Source organism: Halichoerus grypus, chromosome 9 (genome assembly GCF_964656455.1).
Source record: "Halichoerus grypus chromosome 9, mHalGry1.hap1.1, whole genome shotgun sequence".
Lineage (NCBI taxonomy): Eukaryota > Metazoa > Chordata > Mammalia > Carnivora > Phocidae > Halichoerus > Halichoerus grypus.
Genome location: NC_135720.1, coordinates 117,420,581 through 117,436,161, shown reverse-complemented (window position 1 = coordinate 117,436,161; position 15,581 = coordinate 117,420,581). Strand labels below are relative to the sequence as shown.

The following is a 15,581-nucleotide window of genomic DNA, read 5'->3' as shown; positions in this document are numbered from 1 at the left end:
GAAATAAGTCAAACAGAGAAAGACATGTATCATATGACCTCACTGATATGAGGAATTCTTAATCTCAGGAAACAAACTGAGGGTTGCTGGAGTGGGGGGGTGGGGTGGGAGGGATGGGGTGACTGGGTGATGGACACTGGGGAGGGTATGTGCTCTGGTAAGCGCTGTGAATTGTGCAAGACTGTTGAATCTCAGATCTGTACCTCTGAAACAAATAATGCAATATATGTTAAGAAAGAAAAAAAGAAGAAGAAGAATGTAGCAGGAGGGGAAGAATGAAGGGGGGGAAATCGGAGGGGGAGAAGAACCATGAGAGACGATGGACTCTGAAAAACAAACTGAGGGTTCTAGAGGGGAGGGGGGTGGGAGGATGGGTTAGCCTGGTGATGGGTATTGAGGAGGGCACGTTCTGCATGGAGCACTGGGTGTTATGCACAAACAATGAATCATGGAACACTATATCTAAAACTAATGATGTAATGTATGGGGATTAACATAACAATAAAAAATTTTTAAAAAGAAAAATAAATAAATAAATAAATAAATACCGGACCTTTGAGGGAAATGAAGGGGTTCACGGAAAAGCCCAGGACTTAGGAGAAGGGGACACTAAGAGCAACATGCGCCCCTGGACTGGAGGGGCAGAGGTGATGTGATGAGCCTGGGGACACTTGTGGGTCCTAGAGGAAGGGGTCCTTGGGCTAAGCCCTGGGAAGGTGGTAGAAGTGCCAGAAAGGATTGTGGGACAGGAGGGAGGCCCCTGTCTTGCTTCCTTGAGCCCTGCAGGCTGCAGCCCTTGGGAGGGCAGCACTGTGTGGTGCTGCGGGCTGGGCCAGGTCTCAAATGCCTCAGACTGGTGCCCTTGCCTCAGCGAGAGGCGGGCGGAGCAGAAGTGCTCCCGACAGAGATATGGCTACCGGGGAACATGCTGCAGCCTAAAGCGGAAACAGCCCAACTATCCTTCCACAAGAGAATGAGAAGAAGAAAAACTGTAGCAGCTTCATGCAGTGGGATGCTTCTCAGCGAGGAAGGTGAATCATTTCACAGCAACTTCTGACAACACAGGTGAATCTGCAGACAGAAAATCGGGTGAGAGAAGCTGGCCATAAAAGGGCCCCTATTGTCAGGTTCCATTTATATAAAGCTCAAGTCCAGGCAAGACTGTAGAAGTCAGGAGAGTGGTTACCCTTTGGGGAGGGTAGTGACTAAAAGGGGACATGAGGGAGGCCCCTGGCATCCTGGGAATGTTCTGTTCCTTAATCTCGGCGCTGGTTGCATGATGTGCTCAGTGTGTGAAAGTTCATTGTGCTGCACACTTAACGATTGTGTGCTTTTCTCTATGTATATTATATTTATGTAAATCATTTTTTAAAAAGATGTAAGTATTAGAAATGAGTCTGCAGAATGGAGTGAGGGAAGTGGGAGTGGTCTTTTGTCATCTCAGTGCCCACCGTCCTCAGTGCCCGCCTCATAGGATCTTTGCTCTTGTCTCCTCAAGAGGAGGGGTGGGGGAGCAGAATTTAAATGGTGAAGGACTTTTCTTTTTGCTCACCCTTTTAATGGCTTCCTGAATTGATCTCATGCATTTTTCAGCTCCTGCAAAAACTGAAATGAACTAGATGGGTTTGTGTTATTGAGAGCTCCCAGTTTGCTGTCTCCTTCATCAAATACAGCTGGACTCTTGAGTGTGAGCATCGGCATTTGTAAACCGAGCAGTAAGGCCTGTGTGCTGTTCACAGCAGCTAGGCAGACACTGCTGATCAAGTTTGAGGTCTTCCTGGGATCTTCTCCAGGGCCATCAAGTTTCATAGGTGCTGTTGCTAAAGCAGGACTCAGCTCACCTGGAATCACCCGGAGGGAGGGGGCTACTTCTGTGCAGTGCAGATTAAAGATGGCCACAAATCCTTTGCTCCTTGTCCCATTAAGAGGGGGCTTTCCCTTGAATCTGGGTGATTCTATGGCTTTTTGATCAACAAAAATCGGTAAAGTGATGCTGAGCCAGTCTCCAGACATAGGCAACTTCCACTTCCTGTCTCTTGGAACACTCTGGGAACCCTGACCTGCCATGCAAGGAGTCCAAATTCCCCAAGACCGCATTCTGCAACAGCCGTGTGCAGCACTCCCATCGACTACCGGTGGAGTCCAGCTGTCCCCACCAAGGAGACAGAAACGTGAGGGAATGTCTTGAGCACTCTAGACCAAGCCCATCTGCATCTGATGGTGCCAAGTGATTTCAGTCAACATCAAGAGCAGAAGAGCGGCTCAGTTGGTAGAGCATGTGACTCTTGATCATGGGGTCATGAGTTCAAACCCCATGTCGGGTGTAGGGCTTACTTAAAAATAAATAAATGAACTGTAACTCTTACATTAAAAAAAAAAAGAGGGGCGCCTGGGTGGCTCAGTGGTTAAGCGTCTGCCTTCGGCTCAGGTCATGATCTCAGGGTCCTGGGGTCGAGCCCCGCATTGGGCTCCCTGCTCTGCAGGAAGCCTGCTTCTCCCTCTCCCACTCCCCCTGCTTGTGTTCCTGCTCTCGCTGTCTCTCTCTCTGTCAAATAAATAAATAAAATCTTAAAAAAAAAAGAAGAAGAATTGCCAGACTGACAGACAAAATCATGTTATGAGGCAGCGGTGGTTGTTTTAAGCTACGAGGTCTCAGCAATAGGTCACTGGAAAAGTTGAATCTTTACCTAGACCAGAGCCTTCACGCCCGTGATGAGCAGTTCCTTGGCTCTGAAAGAATTCATCTCCTTAACTCACTTTGCCAAATTGTGGCTACAGTATTTACTAGCTCTCCATTCCATTAGAATTTATCTAAGCTGCCAGGCTCATGGCAGCATAATTTATTGTGGAATTATTTTTTATTTTGTTCTTGTTGCTCTATGCACATTTTCCTCATTGAGCAAGTTATGAAGCTTTTGTTCTCAATTCTGAGCTTCTTTTTGGGTAAGGAGTGGGTGGGTGTTGTTGGCATCTGGATTATGTGCTAACACCTAGGCTGACAGAGACAGAACTGGGCTGTGGGTGTGCGCTGAGCAGAGGCTGAGATTCTCTGGGGTCTGGAGATTTGAGGTTTTCTCCCTATGAATAGTGGACACCCAGGCCCCTAATTTTGCCCAGAGCATTCCTAGGCTGAGGGATGGCTGGAGGATGCCTCGAGAGGCTGGGCCTGGTTTCTCCCAGTAGGAGCACCTAGGCCAGGGTCCCCCAGGGAGACCCTGCTGTCAGTGACATGGACACGTGGGAGGGCCAGGACTGCAGGCCTTGGCAAGCCTCTGAAAGCAGAGGGAGCGACCGAAACGGTGACTGCCACAATGGACTGCATGTGTGTGCCACCTGAAAATCCCTATGTTGAGGCCCTCACCCCCAGTGCCTTGGTATTTGGAACTGGGGCCTTTGGGAGATAATTCGGTTTGGGTGAGGTCATGAAGCTGGAGCCCCCGTGAGAGAATTCATGCCCTTATAAGAAGAGGAAGAGACCAGAGTCCTCCCACCCCTGCCATGCGAGGTTAAGTGAAAGCCTGGAAGAGAGTGCTCACCAGACACTGAACCTGCTAGCACCTCCCAGCCTCCAGAACTGGGAGAGAAATGTCTGTTGTCTAAGTCATCCGGACTGTAGTATTTCATTATAGCAGCCTGAGCTAAGACAGCTACCACTAAGTGCCTGGCCTTGCTTTCAATTTTTCTGGCACAGCATAAGCCCCTGATATTTTGTAACCTTGTGGAGGGAGGACGGAGCCCCACTAATGACTAGGGTTGAATTTCTTCCCAGTGTGGCAGGTTGGGGCACAGAGTAGATTCCATTTGATTGAGAAAAAATAAGGAATGTGACATTTGGTGTACATTTTGTAACGAAAATTGATAAACAACATAATTCTCAAGTCATTGGAACATTTTATGGCCTTCTCTCTTTTTTCTTTTTCTTTTTTTGCATTGTGGCTCCTCTGTCCATTGAATTCTAGGCATTTTCCTTGGCAGGTTTTTCCTGAAATGTCTCCAGGCTTGGAATTTTTATTTTATTTTTTACAAAAAGAAGGGCATGGAAACAGAAGAGAGGCTTCCTCAGAAAAATAAAAACCAGGTATTTTTTTTTTAAGATTTTATTTATTTATTAGAGAAAGAGAGAGAGAGAAACAGCATGAGAGGGGAGAGGGTCAGAGGGAGAAACAGGCTCCCCACTGAGCAGGGAGCCCAATGCGGCACTTGATCCCAGGACCCTGGGATCACGACCTGAGCTGAAGGCAGTTGCTTAACCAACTGAGCCACCCAGGTGCCCCGAGATTTTTTAAAAATTCTAATCTTTTTCTCCTAACAAATACTTCCTGGGTTTTTCATTCTTTTTTCTCTATTTCTGTTTGGAAACTAGTCTGTCTTCCAGTTCACCAAGCATGTTTTATGCTATTTTTAACCCATTGTTAACCCATCCCATCTCTTGAGTTCTTAATATCAGATGTAATTTCTTATTCCAGAATTTCCATTTGATTATTTTATAGATTTCAGTTTTGTGGTGAAAGTTTCCATTTTAATATAGGTTCTCCATCTTTTCCTCTCTTTCTGTGAACCTATCAACCATAGTTCTTTTAAAGCCCTTGCTTGTTAAAGCAATATTGGGATCACTTGTGTGTCTATTTATATTGCCTGTTTTTCTCTTGGTTTTCATTTTCATGGAAGTGTCTCTTTCATTTTTATGAAAGTGTCTTTTGTCTACTGATTTTGATTTGATATTAAAATATTGTTTATAAAAACTGTGGCTAGGCCAGATGATGATGTCCTCTACTACAGAGTGTTTACCTTTTTTTCTGCTAGGCAGACAGAGTGGAAGCTGAGCACCTTGATCCAGTTGGTGACCTAGCTATGCTAAGGCTGAATTGCAGTTGTTTATTTAGTTAGTGTTTATGGCTGTAGCCCACCTTTTATTTGTTCTTGTTCCTAGGGTATAGTTCTCAAGACTTTGAGCTAAGAGCTGGTGAGTTCACTGCAATCCTTCCCCTGGAGAGTCCTTAACTCTAATCTGTAGTATTCAAAACTTTGAAAGACTGTGGAAAACATTATTCATTTCAGAGGTTTCTGCCTGCAGCCTTATGTGCCTTCAAAATTTGGTAAATGTCTTGAAAGGATACTGTAGTTTTGAGACCTCTTAAGTCTCCAGTTTTGTCACCCTAACTCCATGGCATTCTGTCTGAGCCAAGGTCAGATTCTTAGCCTTTTGCCTGAGTCCAGGGTCAGCAAATGCCTCTGGGAAAAAAGCAGCTTCAGATCATAAGCTCACTTTCTTAAGTCCTCCCTTTAGAACTTTAACTAAATTAGTTCCATGGTATGAGTTGCTTCCTCAGAATCTCTGATGATTATAAACATTGTTTCATCTGTTTTTTCTAGTTTTTTTTTTTTTTTTTTTAAGTAATCTCAACACCAAACATGGGGCTTGAACTCATGACCTGGAGATCAGGAGTCACACACTCTACTGACTGAACCAGCCAGGCACCCCTCTAGTTGTTTTTTGTGGCCACTTTAGTTTGCCACAGATTACTCTAGCCTACCCAAACTGGAAGTCTTCTTGTTTAGATTTTTAACAATCTTTTGAAGAAAACATTCTTTAAAATGTTTTAAAATTTATTTTTAAAATTACTTATTTTATTGAGATATAACTGACATAACATTGTGTTAGTTTTAAGGTCTTTTTAAAATTTTTATTTATCTATTGTTATTTTTTTAAAAGATATTATTTATTTGAGAAAAAGAGAGAGAGCGTGAGCGGAGGGGAGGGGCAGAGAGAGAAGCAGACTCCCCGCTGAGCAGGGAGCCTGACCCAGGGCTTGATCCCAGGACCCTGAGATCACGACCTGAGTGGGAGGCAGATGCTTAACTGACTGAGCCACCCAGGCACCCTGTAAGAAGTCTTTTTAATAGATATTATATTCATGTAGTTCAAAATGAAAATTATATCAACAGATACATGAGAAATATCACTCCCACCCCATCCCTGTCTTCTTTGTTCTCCCTGGCTTTGCCCATGTAAGTAATCATTTTTATTATAATAGTGTCTTATTTATCCTTCCAAAGTTTCTTTATGCAAATATATAAATACTTTATTTCCTCCTTTCTTTTTTTACTTTTTATTTTTATTATTATTTTTTTAAGTAAGCTCTATGCCCAATGTGGGGCTTGAACTCATGACCCCAAGATCAGAAGTCCCATGCTCTACTCACTGACTCAGCCAAACACCCCAATTTCCTCCTTTCTTACACAAAAAGCATATTATGTTATGTATATATATATAATCTTATAAAATATTATTATATATTCTCCTTCATTTTTAAAATTTTTTAAAAGATTTCATTTATTTATTTAAAGAGAGAATGTGTAAGCAGGGGGGAGGGATGGAGGGAGGGGGGAGAGAGCATCTCTGGACTCCGCATTGAGTGCTGAGCCCAACGTGGGGCTACATCTCACGACACTGAGATCATGACCTTAACTGAAATCAAGAGTCAGATGCTTAACTGACTGAGCCACCCAGGTGCCCCTCCTTCCTTTTTAAATTTTAACAAAATATTCTGTATATAATTCCATAACGAAGCACATTTAGCAATTCCTCATGCCTTGGTCTCTTTTTGATAGCTGTATAGTATTCCATTGGTTGATACCGCAGACTTATACATTCAACCAGTCCCCTACTGCTGGACACTTGGGCTATATTACAATATAATAAGTTGTGATTATAAACAACGCTACAATGACTAACTTTAATACCTGAACAAGTTTGCGTTTGTGTGGGCAAATCTATAGGATAGATTCCCAGAAGGGAGATTTCTGGATCAAGGGGTAAATGCATTTGTAATTTTGGTGTATATTACAGGTTCTGCTCCTCAGGACTGTGCCATTTGCACCAGTACCAGCAATGTATGGGACAGTGGGTTTCCTCAGCCTCACTCATGCACTGCGATGTCAAACTTTGAATTTCTGCCAACCAATGAAAGATTTATATAAGTTTCACATGGTTGCACTTAGGCTAATTCTCATACCAGCATTTCCCTCAGAGTATCCTCAGACTCTTCTTTCATGTCAGACACCTTAATTAGCTCTGGGATGGGGAAAGTGAAGGGACCCCACAAAAAAAGCCATTTTTTCCCCCTTTGCTTCTTTTCTGGCTTCTATTCTTGCTAGGATCTGCACACCCACCCCACTCTACACAGGCCTTCTAATGCAAATAGCATATGTACTCCTTGTAAAGGACAAAGAGAATGATGTCTTTGGAAACTTCCAGCACAATAGATAACATCTAAGGAGTGACTAGGAGGGGTCCTCATAAACATTCTCCAAGACCGCTGACTCCAAACACCTTGATGCCAGGACCCCTGACTTCAGGGAATGAGTGACTTATTAAGGACACCTGGACCCTGTCCTCTGACCAGTTCCTGGATGCCTAAAAGGACACATACACCAGATCACAGTTGCCAGTAAAAACCCCAGACCCCAAGCAAAGATGAGACTCATGCTTTTTTCCTTTCCGAGTCTCCCAGACCTTGGTCTGTGTCTCTCTTTGTATATATATATCTTCAATAAGCTCTGCTTTCACCTCTTGCTGGCTCCCATCTGATCTCTATCCTTCTCGATGCCTAAGAACCTTCTTGGTTTGTCCTGCAGGACCCCCGTGGGTCCTCAGACCCAGGCTGCTGGCGTCAGTTTCATCCATCTAGGACTGGAATTTAAAGCAATCAGTCTGGAATGTCCTGATCAACACTGGTGAGGTAATCCGTATGGTAAAACCCCCTGCCTTCCCTTAAGAGAGGGTAACTTTGCTTACCTTCCACTATAATCCACTCCTTTTGACTTCCTGTCCCACTCTCTTGCCTATAAAAATCTTTCATCTTGTACAAAATCTTCAGAGCTCCCTTCTATTTGTTAGATGGGATGCCTGATTCACGAATCATTGAGTAAAACCGATTAGATCTTTAAATTTACTCAGTTGACTTTTTTATTTTTTATTTTATTTTATTCTTTTTAAAGATTTTATTTATTTATTTGACAGAGAGAGACACAGCAAGAGAAGGAACACAAGCAGGGGGAGTGGGAGAGGGAGAGGGAGAAGCAGGATCTCCGCTGAGCAAGACTCCCCCAGTGCGGGACTTGATCCTGGGACCCTGGGATCATGACCTGAGCCGAAGGCAGGCGCTTAATGACTGAGCCACCCAGGTGCTTTTCAGTTGACTTTTTAAAAAACAGTATCTATTTCCTACTAGTTCTGTACTGGTTATTATATATATATATATATACCTGCTCTGCTGTCTGTAGCTGGAGAACCAGAAAAGCCAGTGATGTGATCAGTATGAGTCTGAAGGCTCAAGAACCTTCAGTCACAGCAATGTGACTTCTGAGAGCAGGAAGAGACAGATGTTCCAGCTCAAGCAAAGAGCTTCCTTCTCCTTTTTGTTCCATTCAGGTCCTCACAGATTGGATGATGCCCACCCATGATGGGGGGGGGGTGGTATGGGGGGCAGTCTATTTTACTAAGTCCACTGATTCAAATGCTAATCTCTCCCAGAAACACCCTCACAGACAGATGCACCCAAAAATAATGTTTTAGCAGTTATCTGGACATCTCTTACCCAGTCAAGTTGACACATCAAATGAACCATCACAAGGAGTAATAGCTAAGGTATAAAAATCCCATCAGAGTTAAGGACTCAGGTGAGAATGCCTGGGTCAACCTCTCTTGTTGATACATGAGGCCTAGGGTCCTACTTAGGTGTAATTTTTACTGCCTCACAATTAACTATTTTGAAAATTTATCTTACATTCAAGACAACATTTTCATTTTGGTCTGATTTTCAACATCTTTGGGATGAATTGGTAAGTCTAGGAGGGAACAGGATGGCTGAGGCCACACTGGGGGGGTCTGTGCAGGTCCTCAGTAAGAGGCTACCAGGTGAGACACACCGAGCAAGGGGCTATCAGGTGAGATACCTAGCTGGCTGTCTCCTGGGCTGAAACTGTTGATTCTGCAAAATAAAACACATTCCTTCCCTGCTTTTGCCTCTCCCCCTCTTCCCTTCTGATAGCTTTTAGCCCTCTGATTTGAAAGACTTCCTACTGCATCCTGGCTAAGAGTACCAGTCAAATGAAAAGACATGTAGGGTGAAATCTAGGAGGGTCCCAAACACAGCTTCCACAATCTCTCCCCATAGAATCAGGGTGCCTCACCTTCCAGGCACATGGATGTGTTCACCAACCTGGAAGCTCTCCCAAACTTCATTATGTAGGCATTAATTGATTGAATCTTGGCCATATGATTGAACTCAATTTCCAGCCACTCTCCCCTGCTGGGAGGTTAGCCTGATTCAAAGCCCCAACCTTAAATCATATGGTTGGTTTTTCTGGTGACCAACCCCTCATCCTGCCATCTCATTAGCATAAGTTCAGGTGTGACCAAGGGGCTCATGAATTACAAAGATACTGCTATTATTCGGGAAATGCCAAGGATGTGGAGTCCCCTTCCCAGGAACCGGGGACAAAGAGCAATCTTTACTGTATATGGTACAACAGGGACACATAATATAAAATAAAAGAGAGTTGAGAAATGTTGACTTGTTGTGAGAAGCCTATCACGGGAGTTTTAAGGAATTCACACTTAAATATTTAGCAAGTGCTTTAGGGAAGAAATCAGCCAGGTATAGTCTCTTTTTGCAGTGGAATCATAGGACTCAAGCTCCTAGTTATTGCAGGAATTGAAATGTGGGTGTAATAAAGCCCAGGGTGCTGTGAAGGAATTGGTGCTCCAGAAGATGAGAGAGGTTGAGGGACATGTCAACAGAAACATGGAATCTGTCACAGTTTATGTACTCTTTGCTTTCTCTTAGGAATGGAACAAAATTAAAGGTTAACCTGGGAAGTGTTATGGAACAATATATCACAGCTGCTAACTCAGGAAATGAAGGAGTATGCCCTGGTGCAGTGCCATGGCCGACTGCCCCTCCTTGCCCCCAGAATCCTGAGGGAGCAGGTAAAAGCAAAAGCATAGCTCTTGGCTGGGTTTGCCAACAATGTTGCTGAACAAACTCACATAAACTCATTGCAAAAGAAGCTAAAAACTCAAGGGTTTGGAAAAGAGGACTGGAGAAATTTATTTTGGGTGCCAGCCAGTGAGGTGGTAGGCTCACACCTTAACAACCGACTTCTCCACCGGCAGGATGGACATCTAGAGTCTTACAGGGAGAGGTTGGGGGGCAGGGATGTACAAGAGAGCAGGCAGAGGGTGCGTGATCATGGGCAGGGGAAGGGATCTGTGGGGTGTGGTCTTCTAGGTGTTCCATTGCAATCAGGACTTTTCTCATCTAGTGCTTACCAGAAGGTCATTGTCAATGCCTCAAGAAAGTGTGATAAGAAATAACTATTGGGTCCATAGTTGAGCCAGAGGACTCACTGACAGAAGCATATAGAAAAGTTGACTTCCTCCCTAACTCAATCCTATGCTTTCATTTTCCACATTAAAATGTTTCCACATTTATATACATATGGAATTGACTTTGCATATAGAGAGACAATTCTAATTATTATTGTATTTCAAATGGTTAGAACCAATATCATTCTTTCTCCACTGGCCTGAAATGCATGTCTTACCATATATCAATTTATATACACTTAGGTTTATTTGGGGGCTTTACATTTTGTTTCACTGATTTATGTCATTCTTGCACCAGCAACAGTTTATTTTAACTCCTGGGACTTTTTAACATACTTTAACATCTAGTAGGTCTGACACCCCTTCTTTATTTTTATTTTTCAAAAATGTCTTGAAAATTTATTATATTACAAATCTTATTATTATTGTAATTGATGCAGGGTTGTTGAGCACAGCAGTCAAGAAAGAATTGAGACCTTTACGGTGCAACTTAGTAAGTTTATGTAAGTAGCATGGAGACTGCTGTGTGAGGCTGGTGGTTACATACTTAGTAATCAAAGGAAGAGGGCATGCGGGGAGTATCAGATTACAAAAGTTTCTTTGAATTTCTACTTGCAAAAATACTTTTGCAAGATTCTTCTGGTGTTTATCAATCAGCTCAGTATTAAGTATTGGTGAGATATACAGGCAGTCATGAGACCCTGAAAGAATGTAGCGACCAGCACATGTTTGATCCTTATTGAAACTATGTAGGTTTAGGTCAGCCTTCCAGACTAAGGGTAAACATTTTCCTGCTTCTGTCCCTTATCATAATGACCTTGTATTCATAGATAACTTGGGGGAGATTAATGTACAATATTGAGGATTCACATTCAAGTGCTTAGGGTATTTGCATTAACGTTTATGGGCCTTCAAAAACATTTGTAATCTTCCCATGGATGTGAATGTTTCTTTTCAGTATGTTTCAAGTATTTTATATATTGATATTGTTTTTTTTTAATTTTTTATTGTTATGTTAATCCCTATATATTGATATTGTAAATGAGAATTTTTTGAATGATATTTTCCAACAGGCTGCTATTGGTAAATGGCAAATCTATTACTTTTGTATATTATTTTGCAATTATCCACATTTCTGAACTTAATGGTTTTTCAGTTTACACTCCAATTTTTAAGGAAGATAATCAAGTCTGCAAATAAGAATACTCTTCTGCCTTTCCAGTGTATATTTAGGTTCTTTAATTTTATATTATCTTATTATATTGGATATGACTGTTTATTACTGGAAATATAAATAATAGTTAATACTAGTGGTTATAGTAGGAAATTTGTCTAATTCATGGTATCATAGGAATAGTTCAGTATTATGTTGGTGGTTGATTTGCGATAGACATTCTTTAGCATAAGGATCTTTCCATGTTTAGGTTCTAATCTTTTTTTTTTTTTAATATCTATACAGGCTTGATTGTTCAATTTTATCAAATGTAAAATAAAAATCATCATATGGTTTATTTTCTCTGGCCTATAAATGTGGTAAGTTTGAATATATTTTAAAATGTTAAGCTATCTTTGCATTCTTGGTTGGTCATGGTGTATTATTCTTTTACTGTTTCATACTAAATTTTTACATTCTGGATTGAGACTCTGGAAGTCTTAAAATTTCTTTCAGAAACTCTTCCTATATCCAATATGCTCCTAAACTAACCTCACAGAAGGAAGACATTTTTTTCCTTTGTTCTTTGTCCAATATCAGAGGAAATTTCCAAATTCCAGGTAGGTCAGGCTGCTAATACCTACAAATCAATTCTGATAAAACCATTTTACAATAAACAACTGTTGCTAAGTGATTACTCTCTACTAGGCATTGGATTAAGAAAAATATTTAAGCCCTAAATTTCTCCATAGTTTCAAAAGTATACTGTAGTGATAAGTCAGCAAAATCTTAAACAATATCCCTGTGACAAAGACCCTTACAGCTGTTCAAAAAAACACTGTGCTTGGGGCGGCTGGCTGGCTCAGTCAGCAGAGCATGTGACTCTTGACCTCATGGTTGTGGGTTCCAGTCTCATGTTGGGTATAGAGATTACTTAAAAATAAAAATAAAAAAATCTTAAAAAAACTCCACTCTGCAGGCACCTGGGTGGCTCAGATGGTTAAGCGTCTGCCTTCGGCTCGGTCATGATCCCAGGGTCCTGGGATGGAGCCCTGCATTGGGCTCCCTGCTTGGCGGGGAGCCTGCTTCTCCCTCTCCCTCTACTGTTCCCCTCCTTGTGCTCTCTTGCTCTCGCTATCAAATAAATAAATAAAATCTTAAAAAAAAAAAAACTCCACTCTGCTTTATGATAATTTTCAAACACACACAAAAGTAGTAAGAAGAATATAATGAATCTTCCTATGTTCATCACAAAGCTTCAACAACTGCCAAAATTTGGCCATACTCACTTAATCTACTCCTCCCACTTTTATTTTTTTCTGGAGGTTTTTTTTAAAATAATTTTTTAAAAAGATGTATTTATTGGGGCGCCTGGGTGGCTCAGTTGGTTAAGCGACTGCCTTCGGCTCAGGTCATGATCCCGGAGTCCCGGGATCGAGTCCCACATCGGGCTCCCTGCTCGGCAGGGAGTCTGCTTCTCCCTCTAACCCTACCCCCTCTTGCGCTCTCTCTCTCTTACTCGCTCTCTCTCAAAAAAAAAAAAAAATCTTAAAAAAAAAGATGTATTTATTTATCTGAGCGAGGGGCGGGGGAGGGACAGAGGGAGAGAGTATCCAAGCAGACTCCCACTGAGTGGGGAGCCTGATGTGGGGCTCGATCTCACAACCCATGCGATCAGGACCTGAGCCAAAACGAAGAATTGGAAGCTTAACCGACTGAGCCACCCAGGGACTCCTCTGGAGATCTTTTTAAAACAAATTCCAGACATCGTACCATTTCATCTATAAATTCTTCAGCATTATACCCAATTGTTTTTTTTTTTTTAAGATTTTATTTATTTGACAGACACAGCGAGAGAGGGAACACAGGCAGAGGGAGTGGGAGAGGGAGAAGCAGGCTTCCTGCTGAGCATAGAGCCTGATGTGGGGCTCGATCCCAGGACCCTGGGATCATGACTTGAGCCGAAGGCAGATGCTTAACGACTGAGCCACCCAGGCACCCCTATACCCAATTCTTATTTGAGTCCCTGCAAGCTGAGAGCATAATCACAAAGCATAATTCATGATAAGAGATTCTATAAAGGTTTAAAACAGTGTGATCAAAATTTACAATGTTGTGAATGTCTGGAATTACATAATCCACAGAACTGGATGTACTGCATACCCTTCAAGGAATCCTACATGGACTTTGTTTCACTTAACTGAGTTTTTGGTAAGAATTGGGGGGAGGGAACAATATTCAAAGTTATATGTTTTGGCAAAAAGTTAAGAGTGCAAGTTATTCTTGTTGGTGTTTAAGAGAGACCCATTAATCAGAAAGTGGATTTGGCATCCTTGTAGAAAAATTACATAGCCTAATCAGAATTCATGACACCTAGTCACTGCACAGGCATGAGCTCTTGGTAGGATTCACTAAGCTGAACTGGCTTTCATCAGAATGGTGTCTCTTAAAAGTGGACAGCCAGAGTGAAAGAAGCCAGATAAAGAAGAGCACATCCTTTATGATGTCACTTTATGAAAGTCTAGAAAATGCAAATTAATCTACAGTGTCAGTAAGAGGATCAGTGTTTACCTGGGAATGGGGCCAGGGAGGGGCAGAAGGAAAGGAATTACATAAGGGAATGAAAACTTTTGGCACGGTCACTTACTGATTGTGGTGATGGTTTCACAGACATTTAGCTCTGACAAAACTTATCAAAGTGCATACTTTAAATCTGTCCAATTTATTGTATGTCAATTATACCTTCATAAATATGTTTTTTCAAAAAGCATAGCTAGATTAACATAACAATAAAAAATTAAAAAAAAAAAAAAGCATAGCTAAAGGGCAGAGTGGTGGAAAGCCTGCAGATGCCTTTCCGGGGGTGTGTGCCTACAGTTCCAGGCCCAGGTCCCAAGTGGAACTCGAAACAAGAAAAGAAAGGAGTCTGCAAGCTGACAACTATGAGCCCACAAGTTAAGGGAACTACCCTCTGGGTACACAATCCACTCTGGGTGGAGTCCTAACCAGCCGGTTGGTTGAGCCAAGGGGTGGAGACCTGAGCCCTGTTGGTTCAAAAGGTTGCCCTGGAGATAGTCTTTGCCTCAGCAGCTTTCCTGGGGTTTTCTTCAGGCTGCCTGATAAAGCTCCCAGTTGTTAGTACAGCAGGACAATTTTTGTGTACGGGGACCTTGTCATGCTCAGGTGAAGCTGAGAACATGGTGTTTGTTTCTGGTCTTCTGTCTAAATATAAAAGCTAAAAAGGAACAAAAATGAACATGGGAATTAATCTAGTACCTGTATCTCCAAGAACTGTGTTGGGTGGAATTTAACTATGAGGCAGGGGGAAGGTGCCAGCCAGTCACTGGGATCTAGAATTTTGCCTGTTAGCTTAGGACTCCAATCTGGACAACTAAAATTTCAGGAAGGATTGACCAACTTTTATATGAAAAATTGGTTCAAGGGGTGGCCCAATGTATTTGGGTAGAGGGAAGGCTGCCCTTGCTGGCGTCTCTCTGCCTACTTAATAGACTGCTTCAGAGGAAGCACACCCCATAGACAAGGCCAGGTGTGTCCGTTACTGGGGACAGCTTTACTTATACCACTAGAGTCTTGACCCTGCAAGCTCTGGAGTCCTATAACAAGTTCGTTGTATCTCCTACTGGAAAATATTGGGGGTGCTCCAGGGTTGATATAGGAAACCATCGTACCTGCCTTGAGCTTTTTCCTCATGCCTGAAGGTCTTTGGCTGCCCTAAGAAATGCAGGAGAGCAGTGCCTGAATCCTCCCCTTTGGAAGATGGTTGAGGTATTAGTTTAGATTTGAGCTAAGCTCTAGGTCCTCAGGGGCTGACTAGAGCAGAGCATCTTACCCAAGACAACTGAAGTTGGAAGAGCAGGGAGAGTGGGCCCCAGATCAGGCCTCAGAGAGCTGAGCACCAAGCCAGGGAGCCTGATTTCCCAGGCAAGTCTAGGATAGGCGAGGGAACTCAGTCAGGAGCAACGAGAAATGGGAACAGGCTGGGAACAAAATGGTAGGAGATGGTTGCTTTGAACA

The 15,581-nt window shown here is 42.5% G+C and overlaps 1 protein-coding gene across 1 annotated transcript in view; it reads left to right on the top strand.

Annotated features, from left to right (window-relative positions):
- The first annotated feature begins 961 nt into the window (after positions 1-961).
- The window catches only part of DDR1 (discoidin domain receptor tyrosine kinase 1), a 50,210-nt gene continuing 35,590 nt past the window's right edge, over positions 962-15,581 (top strand). Inside the window, exon 1 of the mRNA XM_078055589.1 lies at positions 962-1,065. The gene's annotated coding sequence lies outside the window, so the exon portion shown is untranslated. The remainder of the gene's footprint in view (positions 1,066-15,581) is intronic.